Genomic DNA, 6,024 nt, shown 5'->3' with positions numbered 1-6,024 from the left:
CCTATGAGACCAGAAAGTTACAATGTGGCGGATCTGATACAAAGTCAAAGAAACAAAAATGACAGAATAAAATTCTATGGGATTTGAAACAACTAGATGTGATAGCTAAATCACAAATCACACAAGATCTAGCATCGATTGCTAGCAGATCTCATCAATCTCCTTCATGGTCAATAGCCTGACCGGACGTTGTGCATGTCGGGCCAAAGTGATTCGAATCCTCTGATGCAGCCTCCGTCGATGATGTGTAGTCCTTTGCAATTTTAGGCATCTGGATCTCCCTAGCTCGGTCGCTTGGTCGATCAGTGTGCCTCTGGTGTGAGGCGACGAGCTCTCCTATGGTAGTAGCTCCTCCGGATGCCTAGTATCTTCTCTAAAGAAGTTTGTGATACGTCTCTGAGACTGGCTAGCCTCTCCCCTCAGCAGACTCTCTCTGTGTCTGCGTAGTCGAGCAAAAATAGACCCAAGCATGTCTGATCCTCGTACTGCATGACTCTGGAGAGTGGTCCGAAGCCCTCTCTAAACAAGCAGTGGACGAGGCCACATATCTCATAATAGACGGGGCAGTGGCATGTGTAGTGCAAATCTGTCTCAGGGTTTAGGTCACACAAGAGGCATGTCTTGGCCTATGTTGGTACTCTGTTGTATCTCCCAGTCTTAATCCGCAGTCAACTGGTGTGAAGATGTGCATATCTAGCCAATAGGACGTCGTATCCCATGAGACGAGTGGGTATCCATGTATTTGGGTCTCGTCACAAAACCTTCCTCTGTAATCTAGAGAAGATGCTCTCTGTAGAAATCCATGCTCATGCCCAGCTCATGTGCTGGCTATATCCATGTCCTCTTGGTGTTTAGCTGACAGAGGTCCTAGTGGATGAGCCTGGTGATCTCGGACTGTGTGAGAGTCAGAGAGGGTGCATCCAATGAGTACTAGAGGGGGGCAGTCAATCTATGTTTAACCCATGCGCCTGAAACCATGATGTCATCTCCCCATACCAGCATGCTGTATCTCCCTACATGGCTAACTGTCAAGACTCGGACTCAAATGCAAGGCGGGCATATCTGTTTTGGGAAGTTTCCATATGTGGTGTATGAAGGAGACAGATCTGGTGAGCACCTCAATCACTAGTTGGGGGGGCAGCTAGCTCTGCTTGGATAATGGGACGTGGTACTCAAGCCTTGACTCTAATGAGCCGTGAGATCCTAGAAACTAGTGGATTCTCCATGTCCACCCATCCATCAGTGCGACCTGTCCGCCCATGATGGTCCAATGAAGGTCCGATATCTCAGCTCCATAGAGCAATGCAGAAGCCACTAGGGTGTCAAAGAGGAAGAGCTTCATTCGAGGCTCCTGAAACTGAACATATGAACACATCCTCTCCAATCTACCCAATGCTGCATGGGCTCTGGTCAATCTAGTCTCTACTGCTCTTCTCAATGAAAATGCTGGTCCACTAAAAACCACTCCAAGGTAGGTGTAAGCATCTGTATACTCCACTCTCTCCTCGCCGTATGTGAATGCGAGCCCTGACCTCCTAATCCACTTTGGGGTGGTATTAAATACCATGACCTTGGTTTTACCAAGGTTGACATACAAACCACTTTCATGGGAAAACCTATGCAAATCATCCAAGTGACGTTGCGTCCCCTCTGGAGAGTTGGAGATCAACACAATATCATTAGTAGAGTGGATTTTTTTCACGAGCTTTTATTTTTGTGCTTTTTAAACAATGTACAATTTTTCGTGCTTTTTAGAGTCGTTTTCTAGAGCAAATATACATGTTCTAAACAATGTCCAAAACCACCCGTTAAGTTTATACACAAATGAACAACGGATTATCAACACAGTAAGTGTCACACATAAGTTGTTGCATCATAAAAAAAATAAACATTACCATGCAAACAATGTGTGATCAAAAACCTGAGAGCGTACTACTTTGCTAAATAGAGGGAGGGGCAAAATGGGGTTACCTATTTTTGATGTAGAAAGTAAAGGATTCATAGCACGGGGATTGAAATACAGGGTTGACTAAGCATGAAGGAAACATCCATCACAGTCAGTGTGGGTTGATGTATTACCATGTGCTCCTTAGGTTATAGACCCAAGACATGCACATACACATAATACATGTGCTTACAAGCAATGAATGACTTTTGAGGTATCACCCTTTTTAGAAATCTGGACATGTACTCGCCTTTGATATGAACATCATAACATCTTTCAGTAAGTATACGAAACACAACATGTCTCTTATGAATTATAAAGACTTCCTCTAAGAAGGTTCCAGCATCACTACAGCTGCTTCAACCCTTTTTTGTGCTTCTTTTGAAATACCATGCCTCCACTTTCGTCGCCTACTACTTGAACCTCCTTCTCCACAGAATGAAAAAGCCCTATTTTCCTTGTACTTTAGTGTGCTAATACCAGCCACTTGAAAACCTGCCATTGTAAGACTAGCGAGCTCTTCTCTTGAGACTTTTGTCCCCCTTGCAATGGGCCAGATCATAGGGGCTATTGGTACCTCCTTCACCTGATTTTTAACTGACTTTGTGTGCTCCACATCATGATTGCAAAATCATAGCCATTTCTCTATGGTTTTGTCTTTGTAGCATCTTTCTAACCAAAAGCATGGCGCAACCAAACCTGTACCATGACTATTAAGTGTTACCACAATGTTTCCTACCCACAACACAAAAAGACTTCCTATTACAATGAATGGGCATTCTGCGGAAGGCCCACTGTTCACATGGAACATCATGTTCCTCTACATAGATTGACTTCTCTATGTTGAATGTCAAATGTTTATTTTCAAGCATGTAGTCTTTTTCAATCTCTTCTTCTTCACTATTTCTTGACTCCATGGTTTCAAATCTGATATGATGTGGACGACCACGAACTTTGCGTTGTTTTGACTCCATTACATATTCTGGACGATGAGAACTAATAGCTTTTCTTGTCTCTCCCTTATTTCCTTGCACGATTTTCTTGTCACCATGCAGTGTGGGATCTTCATACATTGGGGTGCCTATGACAACTCCTTGCATCACCCTTGCAATGACAGTTGGACTTAGAGTTTGTTGTCTCTCGGCTCTTGAGAGAATAGATCCAAGTGTGGGACCTGTGCCTATATAACAACCTGTCAAGAACCCGAAACACTTTGCACATTGTATATACGAGTTTAAGACATCGCTAACACACACATCATATAATGAAATCTTTCTTCTTCCACCTTCAGCAGCCAACCAGCTAGCATGAATGCTCTTAGAGAAGTTTATACTTGGAATTTGTGCCTGCTCCCATTGACTTTTATTAGCCTATCCACGAAATTGTAGTTGAGTAATTGAACATGGTTTTTCTTGGATAACAAAGAAATAAAATATAAACTCACATTCTTGTTGATGTTTCCCCAATGCTCAATTCATTGTTCCCACAATTTAAACCATCGTTGAAGCGCCTTTAAGTTCTCTTTTGGAACATGAATCAACCACCAATCTTTGGTATGCCTTGCGTTAATTGTAGCCTCTTCTATAGTTTTTGAGAGTCTCCATGCTTCACGCATTCCAATGTGTTCATTTTGCTTTGGTGTAGGCACAAAATTTCTTGTATACTTTTGCAAGCTTCAGTGCTCCCAATGGAAAAGACAAGAGAACTCTCTACCTTCCAAAATATTACGTGGGCCTCCATTGTACACTGTCCTTATTGCCAACCACTTTGCCCCTGCCTCATTTGACATGAATCCTGCAAAATCAGGCGGTTCTTGCCCACATTGAGCCATGGTAGCATTCAAACTTTCCCAAAACAATACTTGAGACTCATCGTCCTCCTCTTTTGCTTCACAAATTGCAATAACCTGCAACGCTCGCATTCTGGACAAATATGATGCAAATGTTAGGACAAAACTTTTGAAGGATAAATATTTCATATTTCCAATTAGAAACAAACTTACCCCGGATCATACACGGAACACGACATTGTTGCCCATCCATCTATCCTATGTGTATGATCAAAGTGAACCCAAGCATTCCTCAAGTCTCCTTGCCCAATTTGTCTCATTTGGTTTACTAGGTCCACACTTGATGCATGACCTTTTGTAGACATCTTGGAAAGGTGACATTTTTCTCTTCCATTGCCTTGTCCAGGGAATCTACTGCGATGGAAATTGGGAAACATACAATGTTGTTGTAGTTGAAAAATATTGTCATATCCTTCACCCATTTGAATAGATTGCTTTGCCTTTTCTTTGGTTATTAGACCTTTTGATCTACATGCAATATCCATATTAATGTGAATGACATAACATACCAAAAAAAGAAACATAAGACACATGAATCCATGCATACCCGCTATTTTGCACTAGTGGCATCATCTCATCCAGAAAACCAAGTAAATCTCAATTATTTGTGACTTCTTCATTCTCTCTCATTAAAGATTCAAACAACATTTGTTGAGCTACCACTATTTGTATTTTTCATGGTCCAACTTTCTCTATATTTTAAGAACTATGCTAACCAAGTTCTGCACTTTTGATATATTGGCTCTAGACGTGCTTGGTTGAACACTATGCTCATGATTGCCAATATGAAGTACCATTCGAGTCATACTCTCATCCAAAGGGAAAACATAATAGATCATAGCCTTGCATACCACCCCACAGTGGATCAGGAGGTCAGTGCCCACATTCACATACGGCTAGGAGACGGTGGTGTATACAGATGCTTACACTTATCTTGGAGTGGTTTTCAATGGACCAGCATTTTCATTGAGGAGAGCAGCAAAGACTAGAGGCCTATGATCTGTTTTAGTGTATTGGATGTGAATGTGTAGGTCTGGGTCAATGTTTTGACTTTTATTGTGCATACTCGTTTGCTAATTGCTCTTGCTCTTTACTTTTTTTCTTTTTTGTGATTATAAGGCTTTATATATACATTCCCTAATATTGGTGATTGAAAGGTCTAGGAAAGAATGGTAAGAGGGAAATAATTCAATAGACTGACGTGAATGAAGACTTCCCCCCTTCCTTGGGTAGGTCATACTTTTTGAAATGTGCTTGTCACCTTTTGAAACCAATTGTTCCAGTTGGTAATAGGTGAGGATTTTTGCCAGTAGTTTCTGTTACCTTAGGTGCCTCATCGAGTTGCAAGGGTGGTAAGGTACTCTTGTAGGATCAAACTTGAAGTCGTTCATCAGGTGATTCTTGAACACTGGGAGGTGTGGATTCCTTTGTAGCTTTGTGGAGGTCCACTATTGTAGGTGGAAGTTGTGGAAAAGATTTTACATGAGAAGCTAGAATCTTCATGGGACTCCCCCTTCCTAAGCTAGGTGGAACAAATCCTTCCTTCTTCGGTACCCAAACTAGCTCTGGAGCGGGTGTGTAGCATTCTGTGATTTTTTTCTTTCCACGATCGTCAATTCATTTGGAGCTACAAGATTGGGCTCACATGGGTTAGGTGACAGGTAAGAACAAAATGTATGTTTTGGCACTTAGATTTGATCATTTTCTTGATAGTAGCCTTGGGCTTCCAATAGTCGTTTAGGAATCCACCGCCACATGTCCTTACATTTCTTGGAGTAGTGGGACATTTCTTACAAGGATTCTGGTGTTTAGCACTACCTATGGTCGCTAAAGAAGCTTTAGGGACCCACTTGTATTTTTTCTTTGTTATATTAGGATGAGTCTTGTCAACAGCTATATGCATTGCTTCTAGCATATTGAAGGGTATGAGTGGTGGAATTTCACCTCCTTAGGTGTTACCCAGGTCGTCCTCCTGTTTCCCCAAGTGTCTATGGTTGTTGCTAGGTGGACCCTATCCATATTTTCCGACTCAGTCATCCCAGGTAGTACATCCATATAAGGAGAATCTTCCCTAGCATCAGTGTCTGCTTTACACGTGTAACAATACTGTAATGGGGCCGTGTGAACTGTGGTGTCAGATCTATGATCAATTATAAACATGTTTCCTAGGAGATGTCCTCGACCAGTTACAAGATCCACTTGAATGATAGAATCTTGGAACTGCAGATAG

This window comes from Adiantum capillus-veneris, chromosome 23 (genome assembly GCF_014529385.1).
Source record: "Adiantum capillus-veneris isolate H3 chromosome 23, ASM1452938v2, whole genome shotgun sequence".
In the NCBI taxonomy this organism is placed as follows: domain Eukaryota; kingdom Viridiplantae; phylum Streptophyta; class Polypodiopsida; order Polypodiales; family Pteridaceae; genus Adiantum; species Adiantum capillus-veneris.
Note: the sequence above shows the minus strand (reverse complement) of the source record.